At 41.1% G+C, this 15632-nt stretch overlaps 1 protein-coding gene across 13 annotated transcripts in view; it reads right to left on the bottom strand.

Annotated features, from left to right (window-relative positions):
• Positions 1 to 15632, bottom strand: part of pknox2 (pbx/knotted 1 homeobox 2) — a 452602-nt gene that overhangs the window by 218652 nt on the left and 218318 nt on the right. For 2 of the 13 annotated variants that reach the window (XM_078531552.1, XM_078531535.1), the window contains exon 3: positions 6337 to 6398. The exons of the other annotated variants lie outside the window; for them this stretch is intronic. The gene's annotated coding sequence lies outside the window, so the exon portion shown is untranslated. The remainder of the gene's footprint in view (positions 1 to 6336; positions 6399 to 15632) is intronic. 13 annotated transcript variants of the gene reach the window in all.

Below are 15632 nucleotides of genomic sequence, written 5' to 3'. Positions count from 1 at the left end.
ACCAAAGACTGAATTTCAGCCCAATAGCAAGAGTATGAATAAAATAAGGGCAATCCAAATCTGAGAAACAAAGGCACAAGTGGGCGTCAGTTGCCTTGCAAAGTTGTATTGACTCAAGGTGAAATGGGTCTGAAATGAACTATGACACAATGCCCACATATCACAAGCCTGGCACATCTCTTCTGTCAGTAAAATTATTCATGAATTTCCCCACTGTGCCTATGATTCTCCTCACTTCATAAATCTGCTTCAACATTTAGCTCAGTTCAAAACAGGTATGCTTTCTCTTTAAATATATACAATAGGACAAGTCTCTATTTGTGGGCATAACTGGCAAGGTCAGTATTTATTACCCGTCCTTAGTTCCCCTCAGGAAGGTGATTGTCAGCTTTCTTTACAGCTGTGGATGGGCTTATAGGACCGCAGTTAAGAGTCAACCACATTGATGTTGGAATGGAGTTACATATAGGCCAGAATTGGTAAGGATGACAAGTTTCTGATACAAAACAGTATTAGTAAACTGGTTGGGTTTATCAAAGGAAGACACGCATTTATATAGAGTCTTTTATGACCATAGTTCAGCCCAAAGTACTTTACAGCCAATGAAGTACTTTTGAAGGGTAGTCACTGTTATGATGTAGGAACGACAATCTGACAGCTTTCTGGTCGCTTTTACTGTTACCAGCTCTTTATTTACAGAACTTTTTTTAAACTGAATTTAAATTCTCAAACTTCTATGGTGGGATTTGAAATCTTGATTATTAGTTCAGGCTTCTAATTAAGTTCAGTAGAATAATCACTATGCTATTGTACCTTTCCACTCACTGGTGGATGACAGTCCACTGGCCTTTTCTTCTCATCCCTGAGGGTGGAAGCTCAGCCACTCGCTACTCAATAATGCTACAATAGAAGTAAGGAGTATGAGGCTGCATTCTACTTTCCACGATACATCTTTCAACCTCACCAAGAGACCATACTATTCACCAGCTGACTTCACCAGAATTGAATTGCAACATAGCAAGTTTCTGAGGCACAGTGAAACCAGAGTTTATCATGGCGATTATAATGATTCCTAGTCCTGGCCTACTCCTGCTCCTAAATTGTGTATTCGTGTGTAGCCAATGGATGGCTGTGTTAATCCAACCTGTAATCACAAGATGCAATGGCACCCAAGGCATGAGTTTATCTGGAGTTTTAATACATCAGAATTCAATTCAACAAAGTTCAGGGGCAAGACTGGTTACAGGAATTCAGAATACGATTTAATTTTCAGTCATTTTAGCAGTTGGAACAAGGGGGGTAAACTAACAATTTTTCCTAATTTCATTATAAACAGTGTATTGAAATGCATTTTTCTGTATTCATCAAGGTGAGCTATGTTGGTGCTGGGAAATGGCATATTTTCTGTTTCAGGGGTTCATATTGGCATTGAGGTGAGTGACTGCCCTTGACATCAAGGCAACATTTGACCAAGTGTGGCATCAAAGAGCCCTAGCAAAACAAGGGTCAATGGGAATCAGGGGGAAAACTCTCTGCTGGTTGGAGTAATGTCTAGCACAAAAAGATGGTTGTGGTTCTTGGAGGTCAATCATCTCAGTTCCAGGACATCACTGCAGGAGTTCCTCAGGATAGCTTCCTAGGCCCAACCATCTTCAGCTGCTTCATCAATTACCTTTCTTCAATCACAATATTCAGCACCATTCGCGACTCCTCAAGCACTGAAGCAGTCCATGTCCAAATGCAGCAAGACCTGGACAAGTGGCAAGTAACATTCATGCCATATAAGTGCCAGGTGATGACTATGTCCAACAAGAGAAAATCTAACCATTGCCCCTTGACATTCAATGACATTACCATCGCTGAATCCCCTACTAACAACATCTTGGGGGTTACCATGGCCCAGAAACTGAACCGGGCTAGCCATATAAATACTGTGGCTACAAGAGCAAGTCAAAGGCTGAGAATCCTGCAGCGAATAACTCACCTCCTGACTCCCCAAAGCCTGGCCACCGTCGACAAGACTCAGTTCAGGAGTGTGATGAATATTCTTCACTTGCCTGGATGAGTGCAGCTCCAACAACACTCAAGAAGCTTGACACCATCCAGGAGAAAGCAGCCCACTTGATTGACACCCCATCCATAAACATACACTTCTTCCACCACCAGTGCACAGTGTGTACCATCTATAAGATGCACTGTAGGAATTCACCAAGCCTCCTTAGACCACTACCTTCTAGAAGGACAAGGGTAGCAAACACATGGGAAGTTCCCCTTCAAGCCACTCATCATTCTGACTTGGAAATATATCAATGTTCCTTCACTGTCACTGGGTTAAAATCCTGGAACACTCTCCCTAACAGCACTGTGTATGTACCTACACCACATGGACTGCAACAGTTGAAGAAGGCAACTTAGCACCATCTTCTCAAAGGAAGTTATGGATGGGCAAAAATACTGGCCTTGCTAATGACACCTACATCCCATGAATGAATAAAGGAAAAAAAAAGTTACTCCCAAGCCAGGTACAGCACAGCTAGAACAATCAATGCCAGGTCAGGTATAGCACAGTTAGACACAAGTAAAATTCCTTCCACAATCTCAGAATAACTTAACTACTGCACCACTTTGAGTAAGGCAGCCAAATTAATGCCAAATAAAGTGTCTTTTTTCCCTTTTGCTGTGTCCCAATGTCCAGTAGGGTCTGAATAACATTTGCTAAAACTCTTTCCATTCTTTTAGGTTCCATGTAACCAGACTCAGGAGACTTTCATCCAGTTAGTCTGGTTTGGATTTGAACCCCAGAACCCACAGTGAAAAGCCAAATTTTATATTTAAATAAGCTTAAATAGTTACAGTATTATTAATGATCACTTTGTTAAAGCAACAATATTGCTATCAAAGGGTTGTTTACATCAGGTTTGGGACAGTGCTCTCCCTATACACAGTGCACATGCCTATCATCCAGTGAGCTAAACTCAGCTATCTCAGCTATGTGAGCACTCATTTTTCAATATGACAGCACCAAATGAAACACGTTGCCAAAATCAGGGCCAGCACACAGGAAGAGTAGGGGCCTGGAGAACAGGTAAAGAAAGAGAGCACAGCTCCTATACTGTACAGACAGCTGTTAAGTTCCTACATCCACTATCTTGGGAGAAATGCTCCTCATTGGGCTGCCAGAAGCTTTTCCAGAATGGGATTCTTGTTTTTAGATAGTTTAGTAGTGACTCAATGCTGCTGCTCAAAAGGATTCAGCTTCACTGCAACACTTAGGATCCTCATTCCATACACAGGACACATTACAACAATGACTACGCTTCAAAAGAACTTCTCTGGTTGTAAAGCGCTTTGGTTGTAAAAGATGCTATATAAATGAAAGTCCTTCCTCCAGTAGTGTAAAAGATTAAGATCCTTGCCATTACTTTGAATGCTCTTTGATACTGTCTTATTCTAACCTATTTAGATCAAAGTACTCACAATCAGATCCATTTAAACCTCCATTCATTATTAAAATTGTTTCATGCTCCATTTCATCCACTTGTATAACCAGCTGTATGAACAGTGACGACTTTGTACACAGAGGTAGCTGCTAGAGAATTCTGTTGAAAGGTAATGGGGAATATAATCAGTGGTCCAGATTTTACAGTCAGCAGCAAAGCCATGGCATTAGTTGCCTCCCTCAAAGCTTCCATCTCTATCGTAAATTTCACTTTTCTTGACATTACTTGTATTCCAGTGTCAGCTCAAGAGGATCACCAGCATTCTGCAAAAGTGATATCATTAAGCAGGCTAAGTAGCAAATCACATTTAAGAATTCTCAGGCAGCAAACCAGGAAGTAAAAACCACCAATTATCCTTCACTTGTTAATCAAATTATAGAAAGCGAAATACAGATTCAGACATGCAAATGGGATTAAGGTAAAAGTTGAAATATCATAAACAAACATTCAAAAAGAAATTAAAATTCTATGAACTTATTATACTGGAGAAATTTGACATTCCATAAATATAAAATTAGTTTTTCAGGGCTAGAGTAGTAGTTTGGCAGTAATTATGAACTTAGTATAATGTTCAAAAAAAGTTACTCCTCATTCAAGCAGTTTTACGATGTGACTAACAGTGTAAAAGTGGAAGGTCCCTTCAATTCACGTGATTTCAGAAGTTTTCTACCTGCAGGGTCTTCAAGAGCATACCGTGTAAGGGATTAGGGAATCACTAACAGTAACTTGTGAATTTCCGCATTCAATGTGCACATGTGACACCAGAGTTGCTGTCAAGTTTCACATTTTTAAGGATGGCCAATGCCAATATCATTACAACCACAAAATCTGGGCCATTGGTGTCTTTCTTTTAACTATAGTCTGGCATGGTGCTGATTTGAGCTCCTGTCTTCTTAGTTGTCAAGATCTGCATCGCTATTGTGGAGAAGAGCAGGGGAATTCTACCTTGTGGCCTGGCCAATATTTACCCTTAACTGAACTCAATAAACAGATTATCTGATCAATATCAAATTTTGTTTGTGGGAAGCTTGCTGTGCACAAGGTTGCTGCTATGTGTTGTATGTTGGTTAGTCTAGCTTTAGAATGATTACTGAAACATTGACATGTCCAAACAAGAGCTCATTTATTTTATTCAACTGAACAATGTACAGCTACTCATGACTTTGTTACACTGCTGAAGCCACGAACGTTCTCCCCCTTGAACCCTCGTCATGTGTTCTCTTACAACATCATTATGGGAGGTGCTATTTACACAGTCCCATACATATACCCTTACAAACCCTAATACTACAACATGTTTTCAATATTACATCAATAATTATACATTAAGAAGTATTTCATTGGCTATAAAGTGCTTTGGGATGTTGAGATTGTGAAAGACACCATATACATACAAGGTCTTTCTTTCTAGTTTCTCTGTGACCTCTGGATTTTGTTGCTGATAAATGGAACAATGGTGTAGTCTGCTTAACACACAATACCTCTTTGCTTCTTTACCCATACATATTATTTCATACTTCTGAAAATTAAACTGTATTTACAATCAACTAACCCAACCAAGAACAGCTAGATTCTTCTGACTACTTATGTCATTCTTTGGCACTATTTGCTTTTCTGCTTATTTGTGACACCTGGAGGCTTTTCTGATGTTACCCGCATCCAAGCATCAATAGTGACAAGAGTGCCAAAAGGCTGACTTCCAGGGCCATCGCATCTTTCCAGATGCAAATGTTTCATTGATGGCGCCACATCATCTCATTTTAAGCCAAATAACTACATTTTTTTGTGCTTATCTCCTATTAGCTACTTCTCAGCTTGGCCATTAATTGTCAATTGGGAGAATTGTCAAAAGGCTTTCTGAAAATTTATGTGTATTTTATCATTATGCCATGTTTAATATCTTGGAAGAAGGGCTGGTGGTTAATTAAACATGGACTCATCCATACAAGTCAGAAAGGTCATCGATTTTATCCCTGGGGTCTACTTGTTAGATAATTGAGGCCAAGGCTGCTGTAGCAAGGTTATAATTGGCCTGAGTGTACCTGGGCTGGATAAAGAATTGGACAGGATTCCTTCTCATAATTGCCAGCTAGCTGACAATCCCTAGTGGGATTGTTCATGTATTGATCTGGGGAGCAGATAGGGTCAGGCCTGGCCATCGTTGTTTCCCTTAAATAGCCTAGAAATCCAAGTTCAGTGCGTCTACAGGCTCCCCTTTATCCACAGCGTATGTTATTCCTTCAAAAAACTCCAATAAATTTGGTTAAACATGATTTACCTTTTTTGGTTAAACATGATTTATCTTTCACGAAACCATGCTGGCTCTTCCCAATTTTTCTAAGTTTTTCTAAGTGCCCAGTTACAACCTCCTTAATGATAGATTCTAACACCTTCCTAAGATATACATCAAGCTAACTGGCCTATAAATTCATGTTTGCTGCCTCCCTCCCTTCTTGAATAGAGGGGTTATATTTGCTACTTTTCAATCTGATGGAACATTTCCAGTATCTAGTGAATTTTGGAAAATTTATACCAGCGCATCTACTACCTCATTACCCACCTCTTTTAAGACCCTAGGATGAAGTCTATCAGGATCCAGAGACTTGTCAGCCCGCAGCTCCATCAGTTCGCCCAGTCCCACTTCCCTAGTGATTACAATTTCACCAAGTTCCTCTCTGTTACACCTCCTGATTACAGCTATTACTGGAATGTTTTTTGTATCCTCCATAGTGAACACAGAAGCAAAATATTTGATCATTTCACCTGCCAATTCCTTATTATCTACTATTAGCTCCCCATTGTCACTCTCTAGAGGACCAACACTCACTTTACTTACTCTTATCCTTTTTAAATGCCTGTAGAGAACTAGTACTCATGGAACCAGCAGGGAGTCAAAGTCTGTAGAACAGCATGGAAAGGAGACAATTGGTAAGGAAGTGCTTAAAAAAGCTCTAACTTTTCTATCCCTAATTCATGCCTAAAAATATGTTCCCTTTGAACTCAGTGGTATCACTTCAAAGAGTTTTCCAACAACAACATTGAAACTAGTGGTTTACATTTTTGTCTTTCATAATAACAATTATATTAGTCACTTTCCAATCACTGGAACCTCTGTTCAATGTAATCAAATTATAATAGCTGTGGAAAGCATTTCAATAGAACAACGTGTTGCAGCTATGGGGATGCTGAGGTAGGGTCGGGGGGGTGGTTCATGGGGGTGAGGGGTATCTCCCACCCTCCCAGTTAGTGGAGTAGGAATGACAGCAAGGAGACCACAAAACAAAAACGAAGATTGCAATACCAACACAGTGCGGCTGCAATAAAAAGCTTCTGGTCATAAAATTAAGTTTGAGTGCAGTAAGATAACAATGAAGGTCACTTCCACAGAAAGTGCCAAACAGGAGGTATTTCTACATACAAGAAAATAGAAAGATGCTTAAAAACTGCAGTGACAAGGGTTTATTTGTTCCATATGTTGATGTTAATGATAAAAGGTGCCGCCAGTTTAATGTGGATTCCCTCATTTTATGCACTCGTGCCAACATTTTCACCAATATTCATCAATGTAGTTAAGTATGCCTGTTAGAGCCAATTATTTTCATGAATTTGATTATTAAAAGACAGCGCAATACAAGACGACACACATGCATTTACATACATTTCATAATCTCAGGATATCCCAAAGCATTTTATAGCTAGTGTACTTCTGAAGTATAGTCACGTTTGTAATGTAAGAAATGTGATACCCATTTTGTGCACAGCAAGCTCCACAAACAATTATATGATAATGACCAGCTGATCTATTTTAGCACTGTCTTTTGAGAAATAAATATTGACCAGGACACCGGTGAGAACTCACCTGCACTTCTTCTCAAAAGCGCTATGGGATCTTTCATGTGCACCCAAGAGGAAAACAGGGGCCTGGGTTCAACATATGAGCAGATTCAACATTCTGAAGAATCCAACCAGCAGACACACACAGGGAAATCATGATAACAGGCAACCAGAAGGAAACCAGCCAGCCTTGGACCATTAGACATATACTCATACTCCAGGAATGGAACCAATCCAAGTGCTGCTTCATGAGAAAGTATATCATATATTTACAGTCTGATCCCACAGGCCCTGAACTGCAACCGACAGTAGTGCATGCTTTTACAGCACCATGTCACCCTTCACATCAGGTGCAGAGACTGGTATGATGGGAGCATCAATGCCAGAAGCAGCTCTTTGTATCTCTACTGATGGGCGGATTCCTATGAGGGGTTGTGAATGCCACTTTGGATTTCAAACAGAACAGGGGGAGAATTCTCATTTAAAAACTGGTTTTTCATTTCAATTTTTGTTGTTGTTGTTCCAAAGCAATTCTGAAAGGATATTCCACTTTGGTGTGAAACCCAATGTCATTTTCGCTGTGACAGTCACCCAGTCAGCCACCTGTAGCTGCAGCTATTTTTTCCTTTAACGATGGCAGGCAGCTGTCATTTTCAAAGTTGCACTCGGCCAATGAATGCCTTTAGAGCTCAACTCAAAAAAGGTTCTGCATGTTGCAAAGGGTAACGATAATTACAACACGTGATCCTGGTGCAGAAACTCAACACTTACCGTTTGTGGCTCTGAATCTTTGAGCGCTTGTGTGTTACACTAAAATAGAACAGCGGCATCACAATTCTGAGGAACTACTGCATCTTAAAGACCAACTATCTATAGAAACTAGCTAGCAGGAACATAATGATCCATGATTCGCCACTCAATACTGGGCTGTTTGAAATTTCTAGGCAACTTCTCTCTTGTGTGCCTCAACCATATCATTTACAAGAAAAGGCCCACTGAATGTCAGGAGAAAAAAAAACGTTTTTTGTCACTCTTTGAAAGAAGCTCAAACTCTACATGCAAACATTGTTGAAGAGCAGAGGATGGTTTATCCTGCCTTTTATCTGACCCGCAACTGATTGGTGGGACAAGAGTGACAGTTTTTATTCTGCGTGTGCAGAAAGGAAGGGATGACAAAATAATATTCTGTCCACTAAGCCTATCCTTATGCTTCATTTGAGAATTGAAGACAATGGGCTGTAATGTTGGACTTTGCTGAGGTAGAAAACAGCAGCAGAGAAAATAAGGAAAATAGTTTTTTTGTTAATAGCTTGGTTTTTCAAAGTCTGTAGGTCACAGGAAGGCAAGATAGAGGGAGGTAAAAAGTTCCATTGCTTTGAGGACATGAACAAGAAAAAGAAACAACTTGAATTTTGCCTACTAACTTAACCTTCTGAGAAAATGTTCAGCTTAAATCCCCCAAAAGTAAATCAAATTAGATTCCCAAACATTCATCTATCTCAACATCATGACAATACAAACATGATGGGATGCTCCTTTCCTGTCCTTCCAGCTCTAGAAGCGTGACAAACATTCTATTTAATATATTATCCAATCATTTATGTCCATACTTACCTGTAGAATCTTCGATCCTATCCCTAAATAGTTATCTGTCTGCCTGTTTTCTGAAGGAGTTAATCAACACAATTAACTGCTTATTCTGGGAGTCTGATCCACATGTACACTAATCTCATGTCTTTAATTTTGCTTTTGTGTCCTCCTATTCTGCACTCTCAGCCTAAGTTAATAGCCTGCTTGCATCATTATTATTTGCCTTTCTCAGTATCTGAGAGATCTGAATCATAAAAGAAAAATGCTGCGGAGCTGGAAATCTGACACAAGAACAAAAAATGCTGGAAAACCTCAGCAGGTCTGAATCATATTCCTCTTCTAACAGAAATAAGTTCAGCTCTGCCTCTCTTTTTTCAGAACCCACAAGTCCCAAGGCTTTTGCACTGCTCCTGTCTAACATGTCCATCAACCATCAACAGCAACTAACATAACGCTCTTTAATTCAACTCTTAATAGTAGGCTACTTAAACTTGAATGAAGGAAGCCTATAATACAACGGCCCAAATGTCACCTTCATACTAGGCCAGAGTAATTTTGTTTGACTTAATAGAGCTCCCATTGACTGTACGATGGTTTAGTTCCAGAACAATAAAACTTTAGAATTGCTGAAGAAAAAGACTTGCTGTCGAAGCTTTATGTCTTGCACTCATCAGGACAGAAGCACAAGAATACCAAATTTCAAAAGGAACAACTTATACTGCATGGATGCTGATTAGTTGACAAGTGTATTCTAATTGGTAAAATCATTGCCATGGAAAATACACCAGGGAACAGTCATCAGCGCAAAAAGCTTCAATAGCATGTCTCCTTTTTCAGAAATACTCAAGTTCAGTACTTCTAAACAATTATCTACAAATTCCTTGACAAAGCACAGTCTCCCTACGCATTGCTGGAAGACAAGTTGCCTGGGATAATATTAGATTCTGATGGTTTTTCTCCTTATACTGCTCTTACTCGATTTCTCATCTCATTCTTCTCCTTCTACACATCTGACTAAACAAGTCGAGCAGATGGACCCGAGCTGCTGAACAGGTCTAAACAGTTGAGTAGGTCCCAACAATGCTTCCTGTTTTGTTCCATGCTGAACTTCTGCTGATTCTCTAGTGCCTTAATGCCACCTTCATAATGAGCATCATTAACAGATTATAGGTTGGAAGGTCACCATGTTCCAGTTTGTAATGTTTGCCATAAACTGGCCTGCTGCCACTCTCAGTGCAGGCTTATCTATGGAGAGTTGTCACAGGACATCTGAGGCAAGATATGCCAAATAAGTTAAGGTCTTCAGGAGGAGGGAAAAACTGGTCAGAAAGAAGTGTTAAAGCCTTTTCATGTTTTCAACAGGCCTTCCAAATGCATGTGGCCTCCACCATCTAGAAGTACAAGAGCAACAGGTGCATGGGATCACAATTAACGCAAACAACCCTCTATGTCACACACCATCCTGATTTAAACATATATCGTCAATGGGCCAAAATACTGGAACTTCCTACCTAACAGCGCTGTGAGAGCACCTTCAACATGTGGACTGGTGATTCAAGGTGGCTCACCATACAACCTTCCCAAGAGCCACTAGCGAGCATAATAAACACTGGTCTTACTAGCGGTACTTATATCCCAAGAATGAATTTTTAAAATATTTGTGCATCCAAAGGTCTTACCATCAGTACCATAATATATTACTCTATTTTCCAACCTCTGTTTAAAAAAAATTAAATACATGAACTTACATAGCACCTTTCATGACCTCAGGACATCCCAAGACACTTTAAAGCCAAATCAACTACTTTTTGAAATGTAATCACTTCTGGAATGTAGAAAATGTGGCAATCAATCTGTGCTCAACAATCCCGCACAACAGCAATGGGATAATGAGATTTCAGTGATACTCTTTAAGGGATTTATATTGGCCAGAGCAGTAGGGGCTCAGTAAGCACAGGGCCCTGAGTGGGTTTGGGGTGCAGTGAATAAAACCCTTTCAATCACACTTGTGAGAGAAGCAAAGAAGGTAAGCGTGATTTAGCCATGTTTGGATCTTGCATGCGTTGACAGTGGTTGTGGACAGGGTTTGGTGCTCAGCAGCTAGGCTTGTGGATGAAGCAGGGCTTCTTGAGCAAGTTACTGAAGGGACTATAGACAACTCGAGTCTGTATCTTTGAGAGAGAGAAATGCAGCAATAAAAGACTCAGGGGAAAAACAGTGTTGAATGGTCAGCAGAGGGGCTGCTTAACTTGTAAATGGTGGATCACTTGTACAGGAGACATAGTGGTATTGTCATTGGACTGGTAACCCAGAGGCCCAGGGTATTGCTCTGGGGACCCATGTTTGAATCCCGCCACAGCAGGTAAGGAATTTGAATTCAATAAAAATCTGGAATTAAAAGTCTAATGATGAGCATGAAACCATTGCTGATTGTTGTAAAACCCATCTGGTTCACTAATGTCTTTTAGGGAAGGAAATCTGCGGTCTTTACCTGGTCTGGCCAACATGTGACTCCAGATCCACAGTAATGACTCAAATGCCTAGACAAACCATTCAGTTCAAGGATGATTAGGGATGGCCAATGAAACCCACATCCCATGCCAAAAAGATGCCAAAAACACACTGGAGCTAGGTCTGTTGTCTCAAAAGTACAAAGATGAGTTTGTATTGTTGCTATTCCAGAAGTCTCTGCAACATCTGGCCAGAAGACTTCATTGAGTCACATATTTTTATAGCATTGTATCTTTTCAAGTATGACCACTTGCACTAGTATTTTCTGCCAGTTACAGCAAAAGAAAAAGCTGTGAACCACACGTTTCCAAGTGAGGCACACCCCGCCCTCCTCCTTCACAAGGGGTGGGTGTGGCTGAGGGACACCAAGGAAATTACAACCTATAAGTTTAACTTTTCATAAGAAAATAGTGTTTTCCAAACTTGACACAAAGTCAAGCACTGGCTCCCGAGGGTTTACTGAACAATTCTCTGTTCCGATATTTGGATTAATTGATCTGTAAACAGTAGCAGAAAGCAGGTAACACTGAAATCAGATAACACTTTGCTGCTGTTTATGTGATACTTAACCTTCTTTGCCTTTTTAATTTTATTTTTAAAAGCAACATGGGATGGTTTCTCCTCTCAAAAGCCATAGAGGTCTTCGGCTCATCAAGTCTGTGTTGGTCAAACAAGTACCCAACTATTCTAATCCCATTTTCCAGCACGAGGCCCATAGATAGAGTCATTAAAATTCCACCATCTGCTGTGGCGGGATTCGAACCCAGGTCCCCAGAGCATTACCCTGGGTCTCTGGATCACTAGTCCAGCAACAATACCAACTACACCATCACCTCTCTCTAATGCAAGGTTCCACCGAGATCTGAACTCAAATCGCTGGATTCAGAGTCCAGAGTGCTCAAGTGTGATTGAAAGGCCTGCGCTCACTAGACTCCTAGTTAGGGATGCCAAATCTGGCTGGAGGCATTCCTGGAGGTTTAATCACGTGACATTCACGTGAATGATGCCTGATCGCATGAAATCTGATCATGTGATCTCTAAAAGATGGGGGCCAGAGTGTAGGAAGCAACTTAGGGAGGGGGAACCAAAGGTGGAAGGATCTTTGATTCCATCAATAACTAATGATACATTAATAAAATTGTACTGATAACTAACAGTAATACTGGTAACCCTCAAATTCCCCTTTTAAACAACAGTACCTCACTGACAGTCTCCATGTTACTGACATTAATAGATGAAACACCCCCATAACCCTACCTGTAACTAGAAGTAATCCTATAACCTATTGATATTTGTCCTGTTACTGCAGCCAGAGCCCCCCTTACACTGCACAAGGTGTGGTCAGGCTCCCCAGTTGGTGGTGCTTTTCACAGGCCCGATCTCTCTGCCTGTCTCCTTGGACACTGGTCCAGACTCTGGTCCCATGTAAAAGTGACAATTCTGAAGGAGGAGCCTCCATCAGAGCTGATCTGTACTTGGACTCCACACGTTCAAACCGGCCAACTTGAACCAAACCGGCAGATTGCACAAAGGGAAGTGAGCTCAGGGGACTTCCCACAAGGTACAGTGTCCTCAACTCAGCAAGAACCTTTTTAACCCACACCGACCTCAGACTCCATAAAAGAGGAAATTCAAGAAAATACAGCACTGATGAAGGCCATTTGGCCCCAGTGATGTCAATCTCTTAAATAATCCCATGTCCCCAGATCTCTTTACAGTTCTCCTTTTCAAATATTTATCCCATTTCCATTGGAATAAAGTTTTAATGTCTACATAATGATATGTGAAGTATCCCATCACCTAATAGCCCTCTGTTCAAGAACTTTCTTCCTCCCTTGGTTTTTTCTGGTGAAAATTCTCCATCTTCTTCTCAGGTTCTCCGTTTGCTTGCCAGTGGAAACAATCTTTCACTATTTATCGACAGTGAGGTCCCAGGTTTCATTAACCGTTACTCTCATTGCCGCTCCTGCTCACCACCTTGTTACAAACATACGTACAAACATATGAACTAGTAGGAGTAGGCCACTCAGCCCTACAAGCCTGCTCCATGATTCAATAGGATCATGGCTGATCTGATTCTAACCTCCCACCTACCCCCTAATAACCTTTTGCCCCCTCAATAATCAAAAATCTGTCTAGCTCTGTCTTAAAAGTATTCAATGACCCTGCTTCCACTGCCTTTTGAGGAAGAGAGTTCCAAAGACGACGACCATCTGAGGTAAAAAATTCTCATCTCTGCCTAAAATAAGCCACCTCTTATTTTTAAACCGTGACCCATAGTTCTAGATTCTCCCACAAAAGGAAATATCCTCTCCACATCCACTTTGTCAAGACCCCTCAGGAACTTAAAGTTTTGATCAAGTCACCTCTTACTCTTCTAAATTCCAGTGTATGCAAGCTTAACCTGTCCAACCTTTCCTCATAAGACAACCCGTCCAATCCTGGTAGTAGTCTAGTAAACCTTCTCTGAACTGCTTCTAATGCATTTACATCTTTCCTTAAATAAGGAGACCAATACTGTAAAAAGTACTCCAAATGTGGTCTCACCAGTGCCCTATACAACTGAAACATCATCTCCCTATTTTCATATTCAATTCCCCTCGCAATAAACAATAACATTCTATTAGCTTTCCTAATTACTAGCTGTACCTGCATACTAGCTTTTTATGATTCATGCACTAGGACACCCAGGTCCCTCTGAATCTGAGCTCTGCAATCTCTCACCATTTAGATAATAAGCTTCTTTTTTTTATTCTTCCTGCCAAAATGAATGATTTCACATTTGCCCACATTATATGCCATTTGCCAGATCTTTACCCACTTACTGGGGCACCCAGATCCTTCTGAATCTCAGAGCTCTGCAATCTCTCGCCATTTAGATAATATGCTTCCCATTTATCCTTTTGTTTTTAAATTACTGCTCGCAGCTCCCACCCAGTCGCCATCTCAGCTCCCTCCACCCACCCCAGCCTTGAGTCCCCATTCCCCAATCTTCCTCTCTCCACTCAAGCCACTATGCATGAGGATACATATCTCTCCTGGAGCCCTCAATCCCCTGTCTACATCTTACCCTGCACCCCTGACACAGAGACTCCTTTCTTCAGTTTTTCCCTCCCAATCCCAATTTCTCTCCCCAATCCTGACACCAACACCACCCCATCCCAATTCCCCAGATCTGGGGCCAGGGTCACCAACACTCCAGGTTTGTCCTGGAGTCTCCGGGAATTAAAGAGCAAGATCCAGGACACTGGGAGAAAAATCAGAAGGGAAGAATGTTCTTTTCTTTGAACATGTTTCTTTCTAAATTATAAAATATTGAGTTTGAAAGAAAGGCTGTTTGACTGATAGTCAAGAATCATCCAACTGGATAATAAAAGTCTGCTTGCTTTCCAGTTGACGTGGGAACGAGAGGATGGACATATGGAGAAATCAATGGCAGAAGCCTAGGCACATGGCAGTTGGCATTGGGAGACCACGTAATAAAACCTATCTGAATGCATTCCACCAGGGACTCAGAGACAATCAATGTGACATTAAGGAGCCCTAGCAAAACTGGAGTCAATGGAAATCAGGGGGGGAATTTTTCTTCTGGTCGGAGTCATACCTAGCACAAAGGAAGATGGCTGTGGTTGTTGGAGGTCAGCCATCTTAGCTCCAGGACATCACTGCAGGAGCTCCTCAGGGTAGTGTCCTCAGCCCAACTACCTTCAGCTGCTTCATCAATGACCTTTCTTCCATCATAAGGTCAGAACTGGGGATGTTCGCTGATGATTGCACAATGTTCAACACCATTCACAACTACTCAGATACTGAAGCAGTATTGTCCAAATCCATCAAGACCTGGACAATATCCAAGCTTGCCTGACAAGTGGCAAGTAACATTTGCACCACACAAGTGCCAAGCAACATTTGTGCCACACAAGTGTCAAGCAATGACCATCTCCAACAAGAGAATATCTAACCATTGCCCCTTGACATTTAATGGCATTACCATCACTGAATCCCCCACTAACAACATCCTGAGGGTTACCATTGACCAGAAACTGAACTGGATCAGCCATATAAATACTGTGCCTACAAGAGCAGGTCAGAGGCTGGGAATTCTGTAGTAAGTAACTCACCTCCTGACTCCCCAAAGCCTGTTCACCATCTACAAGGCACAAGTCAGGAGTGTGATGGAATATTCTCCACTTGCCT

The sequence above is a fragment of the Cetorhinus maximus genome, chromosome 2, assembly GCF_964194155.1.
Source record: "Cetorhinus maximus chromosome 2, sCetMax3.hap1.1, whole genome shotgun sequence".
In the NCBI taxonomy this organism is placed as follows: Eukaryota; Metazoa; Chordata; class Chondrichthyes; order Lamniformes; family Cetorhinidae; genus Cetorhinus; species Cetorhinus maximus.
This window is presented reverse-complemented; position numbering and strand designations above follow the sequence as displayed.